This window comes from Hippocampus comes, unplaced genomic scaffold (assembly GCF_001891065.2).
Source record: "Hippocampus comes isolate QL1 unplaced genomic scaffold, H_comes_QL1_v1.1 scaffold82, whole genome shotgun sequence".
Lineage (NCBI taxonomy): Eukaryota > Metazoa > Chordata > Actinopteri > Syngnathiformes > Syngnathidae > Hippocampus > Hippocampus comes.
In genome coordinates this window covers 1981670-1994169 of record NW_017805135.1, presented here as the reverse complement: position 1 = coordinate 1994169, position 12500 = coordinate 1981670, and the positions used below count along the sequence as shown (strand labels likewise).

At 41.1% G+C, this 12500-nt stretch overlaps 1 long non-coding RNA gene across 1 annotated transcript in view; it reads right to left on the bottom strand.

Annotated features, from left to right (window-relative positions):
* LOC109514016 (uncharacterized) overlaps positions 1 to 10862 on the bottom strand; it is a 17955-nt gene extending 7093 nt beyond the window's left edge. The window contains exons 1-2 of the long non-coding RNA XR_002167914.1: positions 10432 to 10862; positions 3118 to 3178 (exon numbers count right to left, since the gene is read on the bottom strand). This is a non-coding gene — a long non-coding RNA (uncharacterized LOC109514016). The remainder of the gene's footprint in view (positions 1 to 3117; positions 3179 to 10431) is intronic.
* Between the last annotated feature and the right edge of the window lie 1638 nt (positions 10863 to 12500).

Genomic DNA, 12500 nt, shown 5'->3' with positions numbered 1-12500 from the left:
ATTTTATCCTTCTGTTACTGTAGCTCCACAAGCATTTCCTTTTGTGAGCGTCCGCTCCTGATAATCCCGCCCGGACAAAAGCGGCCATGTGCCTCCGCAGTGCTCCATGACCAAAAGTCGTTTCCATTACATACTCTGCCCGTGATATCATACATAATGGAAGAGCGCTCGTAAGCATTTTTGTTTGTGAAGTCATTCCCGGTCATGTTGACATAACGTGTGGCCAAACGGCTGAACGTTAACTCCGACGTATTGTATTGCAAGTGTGTCCAGTTCCACCTTAAATCAAGACCTATATATGAAAGTGTACTTTTAATGGATTTATTGGAGGGGTGTAAATGAATACTCTCGCGGTGCTCTGTGGGGGGGACGATGCCCATATTTTCCAAACAAGGCAAACTGCACTTGGAGGCCGATTGCAGCTTAACTGACCCGGATCGCCGTAAAAACTGACTGGGTATCTTGTTTTTCTGAGTGTGCTTTACCTAGTGAAAACATCATTATACTTTTTTTTTTTTTAAATATATTTCAACAAGAGCAGGCTTTTTAAAAAGGCAGAGCCTCACAAAGGCCGACACATTTCTTAAAAAGATTAAATAATAACAATAACAACAATAAATGGAGGTAAATAGTAATATTTTTATCTACAGGGTGAAACTGTGGCAAACATCAAACTTTTATTAGCATTAAAGGTAATATTTTAATTAACCTAGAATGGAAATCAAAATAACATGGTCGAGGCCCGGATCAAAATTGTAGTTACCATAAAAACAAAAATCGCTGAACTGCCAATGATTTGAGTAACATTTTAACATGAAAATGGAAAGAATCTGATCCAGGGTCAAATTAATAAACTTTCAGCCACGGCAAAATGGAAAAGAAATTATTTTTTAAAAAAGTCAACTTTAACTTTCGGATTGTAACATTCTTTTTATAATCTTCCCTTAACAACTTGGCTGAAGCCTGTTGCAAAAAAAATCAAAGCCCACTGAACATCGTACATGATGTCATGTATGACATCGATTGAAATTTGGATTTTTTTTTTTTTGTTTTTTTGTTTTTTTTTTCAAATTCCAAAAGGTATTTTTTCCAATCTGTTGTGATATTGCTTGGGCAATGGAGGACAATCCTCTGTAACAATAGCTTGGTAACAGCGCATGTCATTGGTCCAAACAAAGGCACATTTATGAGCTTTACATACTATTTGTATGGAGAGACATCCCCATTCATGCTCGGCCATCAATGGAGTCTCTATATGTAAACAAATGGATGATTATGATCCAGTTTATGACGAGTCACATCATCAGTTGAGTGGACATTTTTTTTCCCATTGCTGAATGTGTGTCGGTGTTTAATAGTTTTTGTCTTTCATTTGAAATATTTTGACTACGTTTTTTGGGGTGAAAAGCATCTCAAATTTACAGTGGATGTATATATTTTTTTCAACAGCTTTTAATTCATTATTGCAGCACGGTGGGCGACTGGTGAGCACATCGCGCCTCACAGTGCAGAGGTGCAAGGTTCGATTCCGGCTCCGGCCTTCCTGTGCGCAGTTTGCATGTTCTCCCCGTGTCTGCGTGGGTTTTCTCTGGGTACTTCCGTTTCCTTCCACATTCCAAAAACATGCATGGTAGGTTAATGGAACGCTCCATATTGTCCCAAAGTATGATTATTTGTCACCCCCCCCCCACCCCAATCATCCTTCCTTGCTTATGTGTTTATTTTTTCCATCTGAGAAAAAAGGGTGCGCTAAAACCACGATTCATCAGGCATCTCCGTTCTGTCTCCCTCTGTTGGCCATTGTCTTTTTTTTTGTGTGTAATGCTACTTAAGAGTATAATCTACTCTTAAGTGAAATTCTCGGTTGCTCTTTACATTCAGTCGTCATTCTTTTCTTTAAAAAATAAAATAAAAAATTGTGCGTAACCTACGGCTCGCGAACCATATATGGCACAAATGGATTTGATGTGATGTGCAGTACAATCCGGAAAAGGAAGCCTGAGAGGAACTTGTATAAAAGCGCCCAAGCAACCTACACATAATCATAATAAAGTATAGTATATTAGTTCTTTTGTTACATCATATTTTTTTATTAATTATTTTGATTTTTTTAGTAGGCTTCACAGAGCAAATGTGTCTAGAATTATTGTGGAAACACGCTTCTCTTTTTGGTCAACGTCTCTCTGGCTTGTACAAATGTTTTGCAGTATTTGAGGTATAACACGCCACTGTGCATCCATCACGAGTCACCAGAAATGTAGAAGCTAGCTGTCATCAAAACTGTCACGCTTGCCGCGTCTGCGACTTCTGTTTTATGTAAGAATCCAAACGCGTGTCGTGCTCAAGGGAAGTGGAGTACTTGTCACTGTCACTGCAAAGTGTGTGTGTATGTGTGTGTGTGTGTGTGTGTGTGTGTGTGTGTGTGTGTGTGTGTGTGTGCACGCGTGTGTGTGCGTGCGTGTCAAAAGCGCCTAATGTGAAGCAGAGGCTGTTATTAGCTAATGATTGACCAGAAAAGTGTTCTTTCCATGCGCAAACACTGTCCAGTGGATGCTAACGGCTTACACTCGGTGCGCCTTCACTCTGAACACTGCAGTATTATACTCCATAGTCTCTATTTGGCTGCAACGCTTCTGGTTTTCCTCTCTTAATCTCTTGTTGAATAAAACCGTTGAAGGTACAATGACAAAATAAACACACATGCACACATTTGCTTAGCCTACATTGGAGTCCTTCTACTCCATAGTCTCCACTTCACTGAAGCGCTCCATGTTCTCACTGCCCTTAATCTTCCGTTGAATAAAAGCGCAGCTTCAGGACAATATTTGGGAATACGTAGTCGAGACAAGAAAAAAAAAAAATAAACACGCGCTAAGGTTAGCTCATCCTGTTGTTACGCTTTAGCTCTGAATGCTAAAATATTATAGCCCGCAGTCTCCGCTTTGTTTTAGCACTCCGTTTTCTTGCTGCTCTTAAGCTGCCAGTTAATAAAATTGACGCCTCAATGTAATATTTGATGACACACGGCAAGAAATGTAAAAACAAATCAATGAATAAAAACACACTTTAACATTGCGAGGCGGCATGGTGAAAGAGTGCTTTGCACTTCGGACTCACAGTTCTGAGGTTGGGCGTTCAAATGTGCGCTCTGGCCTTCCATTTGACTGCAAAAAGTGTCCTAAAGTCCAAAAAGACAGAAATATATTATTATATAAAAAACACCACGGTGAAGCATAAATAAAATGAGGTTTAATCCCACCCACACAAAAGCAGCTGGTGTGTGAAAAGGATGATATTTGTACTTTGTGTATTTTTACGCGTGTGTTGTACACAAGCCACAAATAAAGACTCCCGCAGAACCCCCTCAAAGACACACGTTGTTATTCGGGTCGTTGACATTCCTCCTGGTGCCTGAGAAAGTGGAAACAGCGTGCCGCTTAGCGCCAGTCCTCGCCACCTATCCGACGCGCCCAATGGCTCCACATTTTTAAACACGGCTATTGTAAAAAAACGGCCCTCTTCCTGTTGTTGTTGTTTTGCCCGAGACTTGATTTTATTCAAGCCGCGGGAAGTGGAATCGTTTCAATGCAGATGTTTTGCAGTGTCAACAGCCTTGGCAATCTGGGGGCGAAGTCTGAAAGGAAGGCATCAGCGATGTTTGGGGATGCCGTTGATGGCGAGAAGTGGAAAATCATCCCGGGTGGCAATGGTGGGGCCTCATTCCCATTTTAGTTACTATTCTTAAAAAAAAAAAAACATTTTTTTAAAAACAAAATACGAGCTCTAATTTGACACGAGCCTAAAAACCTGAAGATTAAATTAAACGGCGTGACCTGCCAGAATTCAGCCACAGTTTATAGCGCAAGGGGTCACTTCATCTCAAATTAAGCAAATAATAAGAGAAGTCAAAATGGATGCCACTCTGCTCACTGAGGCACAACAACAATGGCGAGAAAGCTCACGAGAGAGACAACAAAACAAGGTCGTATTAAATACAATAGAATTTGATTATATTCAACTGATATTTCATTTGTATGAAGTATGGATGCATTGAAAATAGAATTAAACCCAGTGATTTAAAATTATGTCATAATGTTGTTATTGAAGTACAATTTTATGAAATGATTATTGATCATTAATAGGATATGTATTCTAAGGATAATTATGATGTCATTCAAGTGTTTCTTTATTAAGAAAGGACATTCATTCAGAAAAAAGGTTACCACATTAAGATACAGAAAAGATACAAATGTAAGGACTGCAAATGATAAATTGTGAAGCTCCAATTTATAGAGAAGAATTAAATATAGAAAATAAAGCATATATATATACGTAAATAAAGGCCTGCTTTGGCCACAATATATATATATATATATATATATATATGTAATGTGATTATAAATGAAATATGCATATCATGTAGGATACTGATTGCATGTTTCAAATGTGATTTTTTTTTTATAAATAGGAATTATAATTTTACCTTGGAGGTTTGATCAAGACCATATTATCGATTATACTATCATAGTCTTTATTAAATGATTCTCAAGTCAGATTGCAAATTGTAAAAAAATGGGAAAAATATAATCCTGAGATTAATTTAAAAAAGACAAAAAGCCACATTGCTGCACATCATCTTGTGCAGAAAACTTGTGTTTAACTGCTTCCAAAACGTTTTTTTTTTTCATCTTTTTTTTTTTTTTTTTTTTTTTAAATCAAGGTGTTTGCTAAAGTTTAAACTGGGATCCAAGGCCATTTTAATGTGTGGAGGTGTTATGGTTAAATCAACAAGCACGCCAGCTCAAATAAAAAAACTAGCCTCATCGTAGAGTTGCAGCTAATCTCCCACTAAGTAAAAATGCATGGCGCGGATCATCGTTTCATTGTTCCCGCACGAGTCCCCCGAGGCGTCGCCCCTGTCATGTGGTCAAGCGGATGCTAATATAGCTGCGTCATACGTCGCTGTCATCCGCCGTGTGCATTGCTGGTGGTGGTGAAAAGGTCACAGAGGTAGCTGTAAAATGGCGTGAGCAAGGAGGGGGGGCTTTGACCTATGGCTGCCCGAGCACTCCTAATGCAATAGCTAGGCCCCGGGGTCCGAGTCCTGCCAATACCGGGCTGATTATAACGAATCAGGTGCCTCTTAACGCAATCATGTGATCAATTTCTCATTGGGCTGAATAAATAACACGGCAAAAGAGGGGAGCCGGGGCGTGACCCGCAGCTAACCCATCGGCCCTCATTATTCATAGCAGGCAGAAAGGAGCGCCACAACAGTGAAGGACGCGGGTCCATTTTGGCTAATCATTAGCAAGGATGCTAAATGTTGGTGACTGAATGAATGCCCTGGGACATAGATATGACATCTGCTGTTGGACGACAAAAACAAAAGGGGCATTCATTCCAATCAGTTTGAAGGCCTGAATAGCTGCATTTCATGGTAGCACATCATTTGTGTATTTGAATGATCGTTACTTGGTTAAAGGGGAAGTCAAGTCAGAAATTTTTGTCTTGTATACGGCCCCACTAGTCTAAACAGGCTTGTTTGATTAATATTGCGTTTGTGGAATATGAATTACGCAGCAAAATCCATCAGTTTTTATCAATCCCAGGGGGCGGCCATTTTCCTCTGACTGAGAATGACATCACAGTTGCTCAGGGCTCAAGTAACGAACAACCACGGCTCATCTTGCAGTCGTCACATGACCAAACTCTATAATTTATTACACATGATTTTAGTTACAGCTCGCGTGGAACCCAAGTTTGAGAACCAGTGCCTTGAAACCAAGATTTTTTAGTTTTGTGCAGCTAAGACAAGGGCACTTGGTCACCGGTACATCGTTAGTTCCTCGGGTTCAAAAGTGTGTCATCACACATACAAAAGCAGCCACAGAATACAGCTGTACATCCATGTATGCATGAAGGCATCAGTAGCAGGGCTGTGCTGGGCGGGATTTCGCCGCATTGTATTGAGAGGCCCAGTGTCTCATAAGTCAGCACGCAACACCGTGGAAGCTCTACACGATATCCGATTGAGGCGACACGGTCATCGCTGAGTCCCACTTTGTGCTCCAGCTGACACCCAATATCCAGATCTATTGCTCTTCACTCGCTGCCCTCTCATCATCTAACTTTAATTAAGTAAATGGATGCTCTTAAATGCCGCTAATTTGACTAATTGCTCGAGTTTAATTTAGGTTTGATCAAAAGGAACGATTTACATCGTTGGCTGGACTCTCCTCTCAAGACAAAAACAAGTCGCAAGTAGGACACGAGTTTGATGCCCTGCTGCAGCAGTCACCTTGAGATTCTCCCCGCTACAACGGGAAACTATGAAAACAAGGCCACGTTGATTGAACGCATCAGTTACTTCCAGACGAGCGAACAAACAATGACAGTGGAGGAGAATGATTGCATTTACCTCTCAGCATGTCTATGTTGATAAGGATAGACAGGAGTGTGGCCAATAAAAGAGACCGTCGACTATTACAGTACGGATACAGACAGAAAATGGTAAGCTAATGTTAGCATTTGTTTGCTGGGAGCGGTGGGGGGGCATGTCTTGCTATTTGTCCACACATATTACAACACGGGAAGTTTATTCAAGAGAGGACGAGACAGTAGATGCTGCAAAGTGGAGATAGCGGAGTGTAATACTCAACATCTAGAGCTAAGGATCAGTCACAGGCTAAGCTAATATTAGCATGTGTGATAATTGCTGTCATTCCGTAACCAGGAATGCTCAATCTTTTATTTGAGAGGACACTGTGAGCAACAAGAAAACTGGCCTCTCCTTCAGTTTGAAATCAGTCGTTACACTTTCTGGGAGTTTTCCAAGTGGGGAGCAAAGAGTGCGGTGGAGGTCTAGGACTTATTTCCACATGAGAGGACTTCGTCCAACACCGGTTAACATTTAAAGACGAGCAACAGGTGGCTGTCGGCCGAGGGAACCTGAGGCGAAGTGGATGCGGAGGTGGAAATGTGTCTATTTGTTTGAGCCTCCTCGCATCTGCACGAGACGGAAGCGACAGCAGGAGATTGTTGGGTTGGTGGTGAGGTGGGGGGTGCCTAGGAGTGGGGGGGGGGCTGGTGTTTGGAAGAGCGCTGGAAATAGTGCATGGTACTAATTACAGCTGCGTGTTTGCATGGCCGCGGCCGCCCTGTGTTTATGTACGGAAGTAACATCATGTGAGGGTCACTTGGAGGGACGTGTTTATCCACGTGGTCCATCCCATAATTCACTCAGTGGCCACCTGTGAGATGAAGCCATTATGTCTGTTTTCCAGCAAGGTGGCCTCGGATTATTAATTACTTTTGAATTAAGCACCAAAATAATGTGCTGTACAGGGATAACATCCAAGTGTCATTCCGCGTTAATCCCAACAGTGTGGAACTATGGCAACAATATTCCGAGAACCACGCTGTCAACTGGAGACCCTCAACATATTCATCACGCGTGTTATGTGTAATGGCAATGTTTATCCAGGGGTGGCTCCAGGACTTTTTCCTCTCCCAGGGCTTGACTGATACGTAGGGGAGCTGAGAAAATAATAAAAAAGACATTTATATATTTTCAAGAATATCAACTAAAATGCTGGGGGGGCTGGGGGGGGGGCTTAACTGGTGCTCCATAGATCTCTGTTGGGGCTTCAGTAGCTCCATTGTGGCACCATCTGTGTATTTATACCCAGAGTGCATTTTTATCTCTGGCCACAAGAGAGTGAAATTATTGTAGAGTCCCAAAATTATTGTAAATTGCAACCTGTGTACTGTACATGATACAAAAATATTATTATATTCGAAACAATTCTAAATGTTATTTTTTAACTGTATTATAAAATGGTATTTTTAGGAAAAGTGCACTTTTAAAAAAATGGATTCTATGTTTGTATATTTTGACCCAAGGTGGTCATGTTCACAAGTTAAGAAATGAGTTAGCAAGTAAATTTTCTACAAAGGTGATTTTCTCATCGTATGTTCATGAAGGTCACGTGCAGATTCAAAATGAGCACGAAGCATTTGAACAACAATGAACGTATTGAAAAATGCAGGAAAAAGAACACACAAAAAATAGAGTATGTAATGAGGAAAAAGTCAGAATTTTACAAAATTGGATTTTTAAGGAAAAAAAGGGTTTCGAGAAATTGTATTTTTCATGAAAAAAGTGAAATTGAGAAAAAAAACTGGCACAATGAGGTGGCCATCATACTTCTTGGAAAAAAAGTTGGATATCAAGAAATAAAATGTTACAAGAAAAAGTTGGAGTATTATGGGAATAAAGTTGTGTTTTTCAAGAAAATTCATCATATCATAAATTGTAATGTGAATGACGAATACTCAGATTACAGCAATACTCAAAAATATGCTATATAGATATTGCTACATCACTCCCGTGAGTTTTTCCCTACTGTACAATTTTATTTCATTTAAACAGTATTTTGAAAACAACTTTTACTTATAAAATAAAAACTGGATTTTTCATAACATTTCAACTTTATTCTTATCGTTCTACGACTGTCCTCATGATATTTTGACTACTTTGAGATGTACATCATGTACACTCTTTCAAATTTACAACAAAAATAACCCGCCTTAAAATTATGTCAACAATGTACTTAATGATTTTTGTAGTTTTCTGAATTTTTTTGCCTCATGATAATAAAGATGCCACGTATTGACAAAGCGCGTATTGATCGCTCTGTATAGACTGCCTAATTTATGCAGCATCGATTAAAAATGTGTCAGTGAATCACGCCAGGCGGCTCAGAGCCTGTGGGCGGCTGCTCACACTTTTGACTTTATTAAAACAGCAGAAGCCAGGGCTGGAATGAAATGTAATATATATTCCAAGCAGAAGACGTGTTTCTCGATATATTTTTTTTAAAGTTATAAAATAACACAATGCATTATGCAGACAGTGTTTATTAAATCAAGTGAAGAGCCACGGCCAGAGAGCACTTTCAGGGTTGGCTCTGCGAGCTGTCTGGTGGGCCCCTAAAATGAAACAGCTGCCAAGTGTGACACATGGAGGGGAGCGAGTTTCGTACGAAGAGGGGATTTTTATGAATGAACTCTACTACGTACCACATAGGTGTGCCATTATGACGGAGGTACAACTCAAACACTGGCCGAGTCGGTTTAGAGTCTTTTGACGCACAGCAGCATGGTTGATATTGGCTTACTGTAAGATTTGTGCAGTTGTTCACACCAGTGGCCTCTTTTTGACTTGTGGTGAAATAAATAAACACATTATTACTTTCTGTTCAATAAGTATTGTATTTGACATTTCATTTTAAGCAATGTGCTATTCTGATTCATCACCATATGCACGGTGGTGCGAAAAAAAAAATGGACGGTGATATTGCCCTATTCGCTCAGCTTATGCACAGAGTCAAAACATTTCGATGCGGTTATCGGTGAATGAGGCCCATTGACGCGACCTGATTCCATTTTTGTTGCAGGGGTAGTGCCCCTCCAGTCCAGATATTTCATACACAGCAGAGTGAACTTAAATAAGTTTTACTGACATCTGATCGTTCTCTTGGTGTTTCCTTAAGCGTAGCTCCATCTAGTGGATGCATTGTAGATTGCGTCTTATAATGCGGCGTGCCCAATGTATGAAAAAAAATTACAAAATAGGCCATTCATTAAAGGTGTGCCTCATAATCCTGTGCGTGTTTTAGTGTGGAAAATACGTTATATTTTCTTATGAATACAGAACCCTCTCCTTGGAGTTACAAAGAGCAGCTATGTATGATTTGAGTATTGATTCAAACAGCGGCCAATTGTGTGCCCCACCAAATCAAACACGAGGCCCGGTGGTTGGAAAAAAATAACAAAAAACACTGTAACTTCTCACCTTTCCAGTGTTATCGATCTACAGGGATTTTCCACAACATATTTTTGTCACTTTCATTTTTCTCTCCCTTTTTTTCCGTTGATGCTTCTTTGAGGGCAAAAATCCTTTATGGCACTTTAGAGCTAAAAATATCCAGCAGTTGATGAGGTTTTCTAGTTTGATCATAAACTCGTGTATGTAGACTGTTGGCACGGTTTAGCTCTTTGCAGTCACTCCACAGTCGTTGCAAGCCTCGTGCACGCTCAATAGCGGCAAAGCAGGCTGCTACTTGGACCTTGATAAAGGATCACTGTCACCATGGCATAATACTTCAAAAACGTCTCCAAATCACTTACAAAGCTATCGAGCAGGCCTTTTTTTTTTTAATACTCTGAGTCAGAACAATAACTGCACCATTATTAACCATATGACCACAAAAAGGGAGAGATTGCTGAGCCAAGGCAAAGCCATGTGGGTCTATGAAACACATACACGCACGCATTGTTTGGACCCCCCAAAAAAAAAATGCAGCGTGAAACACTTTTTCGCGCTGAGCTGGTGGAAAATGACAGCGTGATGTTTGTTGTACGTACCTGACCAATGAGAGGAGGCGAACAGGGCGTGGCGGACGGGCATCCAGCTGCTTTTTGGAGCGGGACTCACAGAGCTGACACATTCTCAGTGTTACAGTCTGCTCCAGCAGTCGTCTCGTATGAGAAGACGGGTTTTTCTGTATTGAGTTAAAGTCGTTTTTAAATCAAGCAAGCGGACATTTAGCACACACATTTTTTTTTTCGTTCTATGTGGGAAAGTCGACAGAAAACTTTGATGTTCTTTTTATTGGCAAATCTCTTCCAGTTCTGATAAAGCGGCTGCTCTTGTTTGAGGGAACGCATTATTTTTGGACTGGTTGGTCACCATCATATAAATGTCATAATAATGATGGCAGTAACAATTTAGGAAGCCAGTGTACTCGAGCCTCCCACATTCCGAAAACACACATGCTAAGTTCGATGAAGACTCACCGATGTCCTCGTGTGCGAACGTTTGTTTATCGCGACAACATGGCGATCGCTCGGTGGTCATCGCTCATTGGCGAGTGAGACCGCCAAAACACATGCTCGCTTCACTCCATCCGTATTGGATGAATGAATTTAACATCCATTTCCAGACCCATACAATGCCCCCCCCCCCCGGACCCTCCCCGCATGAATATTATCAGCATACAAGTGACAAATAGCAGTTGTGTTGCAAGACTAAGAGGCGTCATTGTTTCTCCGGGCTGTAAACGCCATGCAGATGTCGCCGCACTGTACAGCCTTTCCGCACTTTGTTGAGAAAATATAAATGTAACGGGCCGATGTCACGGTTTTCCAACAAAGCGCACTTCTATTTTCTCAGCGGACAGCAGCTGGTGTACGTGTTTGTGGGGAAAATAATATCCAGGCTTTGTATGATGGTTTTTGAGAATACTGTATGTTGATTGTGGCTCAACCAATCGCAGCAGTTTGTAACCACATTTTGGGTGGTTGTCCGGTTAGAACCTCTTGGTTTTTAATGATGTACAACACAAGGTAGCTCAGGAGGTTAAGAGCTCTGGAGGTCCTTCTTGGGGTCTAACCAAATTCATTTTGCAGTTTCAGACTTAATACTTAAACAATAAGGCCCAGGTCAAAGCAAGAACTTTTTTTTGTACTCTTAACAGTTTGAATCTTTTCTTTTTTGGGAATCCATTACTTCACATTTTAGTTGAGAGGAGACCGAGGTCAGTGGAGGCCAAGAGTGGAGTAAAATGCTGCAGCGCCCAGTGCTCAAGCAAAGAACCATGCTAAACTGTGAGCATACTGTATGTGTTTATTTCTGGCCATTTCGTCTTTCCTCAAATGTTAAAATGAGGTGGAAAATTTGATTCGGGAGACTGAGGGCAATGAGAAAACGGAGCAATGCTGTTAACTAGAGTGTGGAGTATCATCTCATAGCATCCAGAGATAAGGCAAGGGAACACGATGAGCTAATGTTAGCACGTATTTTTGTTGTTGTCATGTATCCTTAAATGTTATCTTGATGCAGAAATATTATTCAACAGACTATAACAGGTTATTCAACAAAATGGAGGGTTGCAGCTGACTGCTAGAATAATACTGCAGCATCCAGAGCTATAAGGTTAGCGTTCGTGTCTAATTTGGTCATTTCTCGCCGTGTTTCCCAAAAATGTTACCATGACAAATCTGCTCGAGGTTGGAACTCTGACTGATCAGCCACTAGAAAGAGCACCTCATGTAACCTGGTTTTGCCGACGGAAAAGCATCAATAGCAAGGCCGTAGCATGACAACCAATGTTGAATAATGCAACTCAGGAGTTGTATGTCACCGAAGACACCATCTCGTCTCTCCGTGACACGCGGCAGAAAGCTTCTCCAGTTTACGTTCGGCCGAGAGGCTCCGTCGTTGTTTTACAATAAGGCCCCAACGGTTTGCGTGTCTCCCGACTGTCCTGCTAAAGACTCCGAAAATATGCACGGCGCTCCATTTACGGGCAGTAAAAACAGTCGTCCGGACGCCATGCTAACAGACTGTGAAGAGCAGCCGTAAAAAGCCGTCTGCGTCACATTCGCTTACCGAGGCGGCGTGGTTAACTGTCATAACATCTATAGTGGGGGGG